Here is a 12,650-nt window from a genome sequence, read left to right on the forward strand (position 1 = left end):
GATCTTTGTGGGAGGAGCATGACTACAGAAAAAATTAATCTAGCACTTTAGAACATTTAGGTTCTCTAAGTTTTTCTGATCTATTAGATACTGTAAGTGCAAATTTTTATCTGTGTGTAATTCAGCAAAGTTAAACTAATCACTCTCTTTTTATAAAAAATGTTGGATGCTATTAAAGGAAAATTGACTGGACAAAATTACTTGACACAAAGAATGTTCTTCTTTTATTAGGACCTTTCCAGTTTCATCCAGATTGTCTTTAGAAGAGTAACAGGCGATAGTATGTTCCACCCATAAATGTTTTTACTAAAAATATTTTGAGAGATTTTTTTAGTAAGAAAGGTTTCCTTTAAAGAAATTATTAATTTTTCCTTTTTTTTAATAAGCTTTTTTTCCCAATTTATGGGAATTTGAGGGAAACATGAGACTATAGAAAGGTAGAAAATCGAGGCAATAACAAGAAATGTGGAGCAATTTTCCTTTAGGAAAATTTTCCTTTGGAATAAGAAGCTAAGTAGTGCTAAGAAATGCATCTTGTGAGCTGATTTGATTTTGAAACAGTGAGAAAGTTAGTGCCAAAAATGGTACAGAGAGGAGATAGAAATTGCAAAAGGGTTAATTATTTAAAATTCATATTACTTTGAGGTAAAATTCTTGAGTCTAAGAATTCTAAGAATTTCTGAGTAGTTTCAGAAGTGGTCGGAGAGGTCATGTTGAGGTTAAAAAACGTAAAGCTTTTTTCTTGGGTTTATTTAGTAGGCCTGAATACTGGTATCTTCTTTTCTTCTTCTTTTAAAACAGTTTATTAATGAAGGCAATGAAAATGGGGAATTCACAGCTACTATGGCTGATAGCTGTGGCCTAGCAAAGCCCTAACTATCAGCTATTGCAAGGAAAGTCACAACGGTTGCTTTGTTTGGCACTTTTTTTTTGGTACTATATATTTTTTCCTATATTTTATCTCATCAGCTTTTTGAAAGGAGAGAAAAGTGGCTAGGTGGTTTTTCCTCATTGTCAGTGTAACTTGGGCAGGGGCTAGAGATTTTCAGTTAGGGGTAAACCTGGAAGGGAGGTGGCTTGGCTTTCATGATCTCTTGGTTCTCACCTTCTTCACTGTACCTATTATTTTATTCTGTGTATCCTCATTAAAAAAGTAAAACTAAAGAGAAAATGTTTCTAGTTTTCCCTAGAAATATGCTTCTCTAATGGATGAAAAATGTAGCTGGATGAAGCAACTGAGATGATGATTAATAAAATGCATATCAGTGCTAATGTATGAATAAAATTAGGCAGAAAAATGAATATAGTTAGGCAGAAAATTAATACCATGTTATTGATGATGACAAGGTATAAGATAAGATTTTTAGTCAGCTTGCTGTGCAGGTACCTCATACATACATCTTCCTGAACAATAAAAGGGTTAAAAGTATTTTCAATAACATGCAAGCACTGCAGAATTTCTAAAATTAAATCCTTGTTATTCATGGCAATAATCTTGCTCATCCTTTATTAACCTTTCTTCACGCAAATGCATGTCATTAAAAGATGAACTCTATTCTTAATTATTTCAGTTTGCTGAATATAAAATAGCTTTCTGATATTGAGAGAACACTTTGGGCAAATAGTTTTTAAAAATTTTGTTTTAAGTGTGCTACTTTTTAAACTCTTCTGAAGTTTTAGGATTTTTTTTTTTAAATAAGGGCAGATGGCAGTGAGGAGCACAAAGTCAGGTTTTGGGTTTTTATATGGTAGAGTTACCCAAGTTTCTGACTATCCTTTATTGTATCTGTCATCATAACCTTATAATTTACTATCTCAGTTACCCATGTACAAGATCTTTTAATTAATTATTTTTTATTTAAACCTACTTCTCTTACATTATGTAGGGTTGGGTGGTTCCAGACCCCTTGTGTTATTAGATGGCTTTAGGGATCATTCTGCCTCAGAAAATATTTCAGTAGACGTGGTGTGCAGTAAGCAGCAGAACAGTGTTTGTTATCCATCCTGCAGGAAATTGAGAGTATCTGATTAAGCTGACTAGCAAGTATCAAGTAACTTGGCACATCTCCTCTTGCATTTCATTCATTCAGTTGTAGTGTGGGTAATAGAAAGCTATGCTGTGCCATTTTTCTTCTGTGATGCCATTTTGGTTTTTTTCAATGGACCTGGAGTAGTGTTTCACCTATTTATATGTTGTAAATAATTTACAATGCACTGTCAGCTTGGGAAATTGATTGTGTTTATTTATGTTGGACTTCAACTGTAGGTCTTTCTCTCTTTTTGTGATGCAGATCTGTATATATTTTGTCTTGTGATAGCAGATGGATAGCTCTTATGCTTTATGTAAATGACTGTAAAATATTAATGTAAGGCCAGTAATACTTTCCTTATTAAAACCGTGAATTGCTTATTGAAGTTCTCTGTGAACTTTAACAAAAGTTATTCCTGAGGAAAGCAGTGTAACGGAGCTTTTAATCATAAACTTGTAGTTAAGTACTCTTAGGCAGACAGTCTAATTATACAGTCATAATCATACCACAGAATCATAGAATAATAGTAACTATATAATGGTTTACTTTTATCTCAACAAATACCTTATAGAGTAATAATTTTTCTCCGGACTGTAACATGTACTGACCATGTAGTGTATTCCAGTGTGGCACAGAGTTTGCTGACAAAGGAGAACAGGGCTTTGTGCTGGTGGCATTCCTTTAGACCTGCCAGCAGTATTCATACTTCTGGACATTAAACCTTTAAGGCTAGTCTTTGTTCTTCAGTTGCCTTAGAGTAAATAGCTCTATGATGAATTAATTTCACTGTCTTTCTCTAAAGATGCATCAGACATCAGTTGCTCCTCATTCGCACTTTTCTGGAGTGCTGGTGGGCCATTTTTTTTCCTCTTCTGAAAGCACCAATAAAGGAGATAATAAGCTGGTTTCGGCTGAGTTTCAGAATGTTTTTGAAATGGGTGTTCATCATTAGCAAATCTTCATGGCACAGTCACAGCTTTCTTATTTTGTAGTTTGTTTGGCTTGACAAACCATATTAATTTACTGAGGAGATTATCATAGCTGGCTGTTAAATGATCTGAGTTACAGCAGTTGGGATTACTCTCACGACTCTTTTAGGAATTCTTCCCCTTTCTTTGTAAGATACTACAAAAGAGCTTGGATTTTGACTGTATTTGGACTACAAGCTCCTCCAGCAAAGTTGTTACTTGCTGCCAGAAGAGCTGTGGCTTGGGCCATATTTCAGAGAAAGTGTTTCACCTCCTTGGGATGTCTAGTTACTGGAGGAAGAAATACTGTTCCCGCTTGCCTCAGTAAATTCCAGGCAGGAAGATTCTTTCTGCTAAGAGCAGAAATTGGTGATGAACTATATTTATATGGGGTTTTCTATTTGTTTTTAGGGCTAACCTTTTTAATTGCAAAAAAAAAAAAGTGGAGGGAATTCCATTTTCCTAGAGCACAGCTGACATCAAGTCAGGGGGTTTCTGTGCTCACTGTTAGAAGCCTTTTCATAGCCAGCAATTTGCTTTCCCAAAGCCACCTATCTCTACATGGTTTTGCAACCATTTGCTTTGCTGCCTGTATCTGCTGAGACCACTCTCTTCACCAAACTGAAAAACAGTGGCTTCCTTTCTTGAACTTGAGCTCTCCTTGAAGGTCCTCATGGGCACGACTTTTTATTATTTTTGTACATGGCATTTATTTTGAACGTCAGGGTTAGTTTCAACAGTCTTCTTGAAAAACATTTTAAGATGTATTTTAGGAAGTTTTGTACCTATTTCTTATAAATGGTATAGAATAGATACATGGGATAATCACTGGTTTCCAAAACAATTCACTGAAGACTGTTAAAGTGTGACTGAAAATGGCAATGAGGTATTATCCCAGTTTTGAGGCAGTAGTTATAATTATTCAAACCAGCTTTTATCTGTGCTCACACAAAATCCTGCTAGCCTTTGGTCTGTCAAAATATTAGATGGTTATGCAAGAAAACACCTCTCCTTTACTCTATCACGTATTTATTTGAGGTCATTTGAGCAGTTGGAGCCAACAATGCTAAGACTGAAATGTCTGGTATTTTGGTTGCAGGGTATTTTCAAGAAAAGGCCTTGCCTTTGGAATTTGCTTCCTGAGTGTGGGAGCCTGAATGTAGTACAAATTCTGATGTTTCTTCAGGTCTTTTAAAGTAGTGGATCAGAAACTGTAGAGATTCAAACTTTCTTTTATCCTGAAATAGTATCTTTTGTGTTTATTTTTAGTAACTTCAACACTTACTCTATTTCAGAAATTAAAAAGAGGGAAAATACAGTGATTATTGTTGAAAGAACAAATTGGTGTTGTACTCACCTCATAAATACCAATTATTTAATTTCAGAACTAAGGAGAAAAATGGGTCTTCTTACCCTGTAAAATGGCAGATCAATGCTTCTTTTAAAGAATAATCACCTGTCAGTGTCTTTCTGAATTTTGGGGCTTGTTTCTCCCTGAAAATTTACAAGAAATATGGCAATTTTTATAAAATTCAACATTCAGGTATTAAGGCATTTTGATGTCCATACTGAGTTTGAATCATCCTACAATATAACAAATAATTTACTATGCAGAAAGAATTGGGAAAACAAAGGCAAAGACGGAGGTGGCAGAGAGGAAGAGTACATTTAAAAATGCATAGCACTTATATTAAAAGCACACTGTGAGGGAACAGAGAGTTAGAAAACATTTTTTAATCAAGCTACTGACTGTAACAAATTAGAATTCTTTGATGTGTAGTGTGCTCCCCTGAGAGTGGAGCACTTAGTGGAGGGAGCAGTGTCACACCAGCTGAAATGGTAAAACACTGTTGGATGAAGCACTGTTCATCCTTTTATTTCGTAGTGATGATGTTCTTGCTGTAAAGCACTTGCAAATAAAGGGAAGAGGCTTTTATGAGGTGTGTACTTTAAGGTCACTGCTTCACAGAGTATGCAGGAGACAAGCAGTGTTTCTGTGGAATCCCATGTGCCTCATGGCAGGCAATAAACAAATCCAAATAAACAAACCCAGAAATATTATTTGGAAGAAAATAAAATGAGGAGCTTGCTTTCACAGCACCCATCTCCATCTCTCAGCCTCATCTCACTTCCTCCACATCAGCATCAACCTCTCTGTTCAGTGAGGCTGGCAGCTGATCCCTGTGGCTGTGCCATCTGAGCAGTCACAGTGGGGAAGGAGCAGGATAGGCTCTCCCCAACCCCAGCAGCACTGCCTTTAGCTAAAACAACGCCTGAAACTCCACCTTGAGTTTTTAATGGTTTAACCTGCCCTGTGGGAAACAATCCCAGTGTTCCAATTGAAACAACGGCATCTGCAATTTCACTTTTGCTATATATTCCTGTAGGGAATTCCTTTCTATTTTCATCTGATATGGATGCCAAAACTATTTTTCAGTTTTCTTGTTTAGATAGCAAAATCTAAAACATGGATTTTCATAGATACTGCAATTGCAAGACGAAGCTGTCGTGCTACTAGAATTCTAGATTCGGCACGAGAAATTTACCTAGATGCTTCTCAATGGCCCTTGTTAAAAAACTTGGACACAAATTCTGGAGAAGGTTGTTCAATTTCCCAGTATGTTAACTGAAGGAGCCTTAAGTGATTCTAGAGCGTGGGGAACTTTCAGAAAAGTTCCCACGCCTCTTACTCCTTGCCAAATGTGCTGATTTTTAGAATCTTTGCAGTGTTTTCTTGGTTTTTCTTGGCCACCTTTCTTGAAGCAAAAGTCTGTCAAAAACAAGCACAAGGAGGATGCATTTGATAGTCTTAGAGCAAAAGTGCGGTTGCAAAATCGTACAGATTAAGTTTTCTGGAAAACCAGAATAGCTGCGGGTATCTACAGCCATGCTATATGCAACCACACAGAATTCAATGATATGTACTGGGCATAATGCACGCAGCTGAGGATGCACTGTTAGCCCCATTATGTTGTATATAGAGACTGAAAGATCATTTATCAGTTTTGCTGATTGAGCTGAGAGGATTCAAGTGTCTTTATAAAATGCATATAATTTTTCTAGCTGAAGCAATGGTCCCACATGCTTCAAAAGTAATTTATCAGCAGACGGAAAAGAAAACCAAAACAACAAACAACCCTGTAATAAATCAGATATTTCTTTTTCTAGCTTTTGCGATTTAACACTCTGTAATCTAGTTTGCTTTAGCTATGCTGTCAGACATTTCTCCTCTTAACTAAAGTTGCACCTACAAAAATATGTTTGAGCTGATATGTCTGTGTTTATACTGGGGCTTTTTGTTTAAACATGTCGTAGAGCTATCATACCCTTCCCCCACCTTGCCTCTGAGTTTTTAGGTTTTATATCTAAAAATAATTCATGTTCTGTCTCACAGTGAAGCTGCCTGGTGTTTTTTTCATTACCCTGATTTTCATTTATTTTCATTTGGTCCTGAAAGATTTTTGGCCTCTAGCATTTCTATGTGATTTGCTCTTTGCAGTTTTTATCATCATGCTGTGAAGTGCTTTTTTGTTTATGGACATAAATTGACAAAATTTTAAAAATACTTCTTTGATTTGAAATGGACAGTATAGTCCATGTTCTGGGTTTTTCACTTAGAGGTCTGGGTATCAATTTGAGTTCAGTCCTAAGTGTTGAGAGTTTGCTGATTGTAGTCTTGCCTGTCTCAAGTGAATATTTGTCATACCGCAAACTCATTTCAAAACTTGGAATGATTTAATAAACTTCAACTTGAGAAACGATCTGTAATCTATAGAAACAAGATGTACAGATATTGGCATATTAACAAAACCACATGCAAGAGATCATGTTATTTTTGGATTTAGTCAGTGTGACTAGTTCCAGTATCTCAAAATTCTATTTTAAAAAAATAAATCCTAAAAATACTCTGGGATTGTGCATGACAATTTAGGCATTGAATAACTTATTGATTATTGTTCCTAATATGGCATTATGCTTCTAGTTTTCATAGGAAAATTGATGTATCTTTTATTTTAGGGATTAGACTACTAATTAATGATATACCTATATTAAAAATGTTAATGTTGAAGCTCTTGATCAACCTTGATTTCCCTCTTTTGCTCAGTTTTCTTTGTGAACACTGCTGAGAGCTCTGCTTAGATTAGATGTTAGGAATTTTTTTTCTCTGAAATTTTTGTAAAGCATTGAAACAGACTGCCTAGGGATGTGGTGAAGTCCCTATCCCTGCAAGTGTACAAAGGCATATAGATATGGCGCTTGAGAACACAGTTTATTGTGGACGTGGTAGTGGTGCTAGGTTGGACTTGATAATCTTGAAGGTCTTTTCCAGCTCTAACAATTCTGTGAGTCTATGATTCTGTGGGAGTTTGGTAAGAAATGTGTGTGCTTATAATCTATGGTGAGCAGTATTGATTTACTCAAATACTTTGGAATGCATATTCCAAAAATATCCATTGGTTAAGGCATGGGAGGTTTGCTTGGGACCACTCCTGAGAAATAACAACACAAATAACATTATTGAGAGGCCATGACTCTACACACCTTTTTTTCCTGTTACTGGATCTGTCTCTTACATGAGCAGTTCAGAATGCTAGACGACTGCCAGTTTAAATTAATCTATGAAATTAAACAAAAAATATAATAGTATTCACCAGGAGTGTATACAGTAACAGGAACTGATTGCCAAGGCTTGAAGGGAAGAAGTGCCATTCCAGTCTAATTTTTGCACTGAGGACCCTCTGTGGTGGATGTACTTTGAAGTACAGCATGTGCAATTGCAGAATGAAATCATTGCTCTTGCTCGGGATGGACATCTAGCAGTGACTTGTACAGAATTAGTAGATAATGCTCACTCATTTTATGGGTAGAAGTGGTATTTGGAAATGGGGGTTTGGGACATGAATCTTCTATTGCAGTAGATTGTTTGACTTTTTTTAATATCTCCTGTGAGAAAAAGTTGCTGAGAATTAGAATGTTTAGCATATGGCATTATATTCTAATATGAACTGTGAACAATATATGATAAGAACATTAATTAATAAGAATAATCATAGGGACAGAGGCACTGGAAGAAAATATATCACAAAAGGACTAATTATAAAGTGTAAGTTCTAGTAGTAATGAGGCTGTATATGATGACTTGAATGTCTGAAAAGGAAACGCGATTAGATATCTGTTAAGTCAAAAAGGAGCATAAACTTTGAAATATTTTCTTTTTTTAAGAGGCTATTTTTCTTTCCAGAGAACTTTTTTAAATTTAGAAAGTGATAAATAATTGCATTACTGTTAGTATGTGGAGACAGATACGCTATGCTACCAGGAAATTACATAAGCTTAAGATTGGTTTGTTGTGAAAGTGTTAGGAGGATTGAAAAAACACTTCATGATTCAAGATAGCTGATATGATTTCATGGAAAGGAAAGTCATGACTCATTAACCAATTAGAGTTCTTGAAAGATCAAAGAGTTATAACATAGCCTTGCTTCTTTTTTTTTCTTTAAAAATAAGTTAGAAATACTCATATGGATTCATATTATGCCTAAGAATATATTTCTTACAACACCCTAACTTTTTAAATCACAATTAAGTTTAAATGTCATCTCTTTAAAAAGCTTATACTGATTTTGTTCTGACATGCAAGTGAATGTTTACTCCTACCCAGCTGGCTCTAGATTATCCTGTGTGAGCAGGGCCTTGGAACAGATGATCTCCTGAAGTTCCTTCCAACCTCAGCCATTCTGGGGCTCTATGATTGTATTATAAACTATTCTGTAAATAGTTTCTCTTAGGAATGTAGTTTCCCATAACATTGAGTATATAATTTCATTGTCAACCATGTAAATTGTAGGGTAAGAGTGAATTTCATCAAAATGCAGGCTTTGTAATGGGGTAATGAGGGAACCAAGTACTTGCTTTTTAAACTTCCAAAATATTTTTTTTTCCTCTCACTGCATGCTTAAATGTTATAATTTTATTTAATGAAAAATATTGGTGATAATAGCAGTATTTTCTTAACTGTTATAACTTTTTTTACTTTTTTGTCTTCAAGTCTGATACATAAACTAGGTAATATAGTGCTCTTAGAATTTTCATCAGCAGTACAGACTCTAATCTCAGTCTTACTGTTGAAAAAGATGATAATTGTTCATTCCATTTCTGGTATTTTGCATGAAAATTACATGGATGATTTAACCTCAAGTTGCTGTAGTTGATGCATTGGTTTAATGCAAAGCTTTTCTGCTGTGGAGCAGTGAGCTTTCCTCACTGTTTTGAGGAAAGTTTGTGAATTCCTACCATATTAAGTTTCCTTGCTTGGATATAAGACAGCTAGCCTAATTCTCCTGTCCGAGAAGGGCTCCCGGTCATATTCAGTGTTCTTTCAAGTTGGGTTTGATGTGAAGCTTAGAATTCACCTAAATAAAATGTTTATTGACCTATCCATATCACTGCTTGAGGTACCCTCTCAACAACTCTGTTTTGAGCCAGATGCAAGGCCCCATCTCTCTTTATAAGCTTTGGTTTTTGTTTCTCTCCTAGCATTTTAAAGGGAATAATACCTGAACACTCCCCAGCTGGATCTGATAGTAACAGGGCTAGCAAGTGACAGGTCTTTGGTCCATCCTGTTAAATATAGCTATGACTCAGCAGATAGCAATGCGGGTATTTATAAACTGCGTTTATTTTTAACCCCTTTCAATCCATAACTTACAAAAAATCTCATTATTAGAGAAATTGTGAGAGTTGCAGGCTAAGCTGTACATACTCTTTGCTTTTTTGGTTTTTGTTGTTGTTGTTTGTTTTGTTTTTAAACTGGACATTAATTATACAAAGTTCTGAGATTTAATAAAAAATAATTTCCAGTTTCTGAAAAGGCTAGTAAGTCTTCTGATGTGGTGCAAATAAAGTTTTTGATCATTTCTTTTCCATACTTGTTCACTTAAAATTTACGAATGTTCACAGTTTTTATATACTGTAAAAGAGCACCTTATTTATCTAATTATCCTTCTAAGTGTAAGCAGAACACCAGGCTTATATATGCATGGACTGGTTATGCTGTGTGTAGGGGGTGTTAAAGCAAAAGCATGTTCTCTCTGTAGCTTCACTCTTGCAGCTGACAGCTACTTTTTCAGGTCTGACCCTGCTATCTAGTGTCATTAACCTTCTTTCTTACTCGGATTGGAGCTCTTCTATTGGTAACTCAATCTTCACTACTTACACCTTCTTTTTTGGGCAGATCAGCTGGAACCAAGTCAGGTAGATATACCCATTTATAACAGAGTTGTAGGCTCCAGTGCCTTTGGTCTTGCCTGTGCCGTTTTTCTCAAGTACTTCTTAGCACAGCCTGCTTGCAACTTTAGCCAGGAATGAGTTTGTTTATTTATAGGCAGTCCTGCATGCTGAAGAGGAGGAGGCTAGTGATCCAGACAATTATTTGGGGTTAGCAAAAAAAAGCATCCCTTATTTTGGTGCAGCTGCACTCCAGACTGCAGTCCTAGCTCTCCCTTTCCACTGCCAGCCATGCTGTTAGCACTGTGAGTGCTCAGCATTTTCCTGAAAGAGGGACGCTGGCCTGTGAGATGGTTTGCCCTTTACCATCAGCCAGGGTTGTCTAGGACTTGGCAGAATGAACCCGGTAAGGAAAGGGAGAGCCTGTTCCAAGTGTAATCAGCAGTTCACTTTGCTAGTACTTGTTCCATTGGTTCATTGTAAAAAGCTACCCAAAGTTTGGGATGGGGCTGAGGGGAGACTAAACAGGAAGAAATTTACTGTTCTATGGAAACAACATTTTTAGGTTGGGTAGCATGATGTCATGCAGAAACACACAAGGTGCCTTCCAAAACCCCAGCGTGAGAAGTAAAAGGGTGTGAGTCTCTCAGCATGAAGCTCTGCTGGAGCTGAGTCACCCTCCTCTGTACCAAACTAGAGACCACTGTACAATCAGTTAGTGTCTCTAGGTATCTGTACAAATGTCTGAGGACAAATGGATGCTTAGATTTTTTTCGTCCTACAGGGAAGGTTATATGAATATATAAGCTAAGTAATTCCTGATGTCATCCCTCTTTTCCATAATATGAAGTGCGTTTTCTCTCTATCTTCGTGCCCTCCACTCCAGTAGACAAATTGTCTATTGTAGTTTGGGTTTTCTTTACTTTTTCAGACAACAGCAACTGCTTAAATATACAAATATTTAATACTGTACAATAGGTCTTGCTTCCTACAATAGGGTAGGAAGCATATAAAAATGTGTGCAGAGCAATTTTCTCTGTCAGTTGCCTGCCATAAGTTACCATAATTTTTTTTATTAACATCATCAGAAGGTTCCTTGATCAGCTGAATAATTTAGTTCCACTGTAGATAATCATATTTAGCATAAGAACTTAATATCTCATTGACTTCAGAGTCTGACAAATAACAGACTACTCTAATAACTAGACCTGTTGTGTTTGTTTCATTTCTGGTAGCTAACTAGAAGGACCATGCGAGTTAGAAAACAACTCCTAAAATGTCAAAATAAAAATATGGGTGGATGTTGAAAGAAATATCCAGAGTTCCTCTTAAACTATTTAAGTTCTCATCCTCTTCTCTTGATGGTTGCCATCCACAGTTTGATTTTAGGATATTTAGGACAGTAAAGTAGCATTTTGCATAATCTCTAAAGGCCAAAAATCTTGATGCAAGTCTTGAATGAGCTGAAGACAATTTAAATCTCTGCCATTCTCTTAAGCACATCTTAGTTTTAAATTTTTAACAAAGACTGTACCTTTGGAGACAGTCACAAACCCACTGAAGAAAAGGACAGATCATCACACTTCTCTGGATTCTGCCATAATCTCCAAAGAGGAAAATTTAGTTTGGTTTTTTGTGTGTTCCTTGTGAGGAATGTCAGACCCTAAGTAAATTTTTCTATAGGGGCAATCGATTTACTAGTGTGGTTCTGATTAAGGAAAAGCCCTGAAGGTTTCTGGGATGCTCATGATGAACAATAAGACCAGGTCTTCATGTGTTCAGGGTGGTTTCAGTCCCTACAGTGAATCACAGAAGTAGAAACCTATTACAAAACTGGGGATGGGGGATGCATGTGTCTAAAGTTCTATATGTCAGTACTAAAGGGAGAAGTAGAGTGAGGTCTTCCTATATCTAGGAGGAGCATAATTCTCAACAGGAAATTATTTGAGTTCAAAACAGATTATTTTCTCTTGGTTATTTTATATTTTCAGTGTAGATGGATGTTGCTGCTGCTTATGCTGAATACAGATCTTGTGTTCAGAGTGTTTCTTTTTCTTAGATGAGCAGAGAACAAACAAACTGAGAGATGGGGAGCAAATAAACAAAGACATGGGTCTCTAGTTTATTCAGACAGGGGAAAACATCTCTTCATCTGCTTTCCCTGAAGCATGGAATTGGACAAAACTTTCCGATATCTCTCTGCCCCATGCTGCTCAAACCAGCAAGTGTGTAACTTCATCAGAAGTGCTGAAAACTGCTTTCCACAACATAAGACTCCAAAATTCTTTGTTGACCTGAAATTTCTAAAAACTTCATCAAAATTCAGCAGAATTCTACTTAGAAAAAAGGGATGAAAAGGTGTTGTATTTCCAATATCTGTTATTATATATTGCTGCTTTTAATTGTCTTGTTCTTATTACTGCTG

The 12,650-nt window shown here is 36.2% G+C and overlaps 1 protein-coding gene across 1 annotated transcript in view; it reads left to right on the plus strand.

Annotated features, from left to right (window-relative positions):
• COL19A1 (collagen type XIX alpha 1 chain) overlaps positions 1 to 12,650 on the plus strand; it is a 184,881-nt gene that overhangs the window by 12,402 nt on the left and 159,829 nt on the right. The window lies entirely within an intron of this gene.

The sequence above is a fragment of the Motacilla alba genome, chromosome 3 (genome assembly GCF_015832195.1).
Source record: "Motacilla alba alba isolate MOTALB_02 chromosome 3, Motacilla_alba_V1.0_pri, whole genome shotgun sequence".
NCBI lineage: Eukaryota > Metazoa > Chordata > Aves > Passeriformes > Motacillidae > Motacilla > Motacilla alba.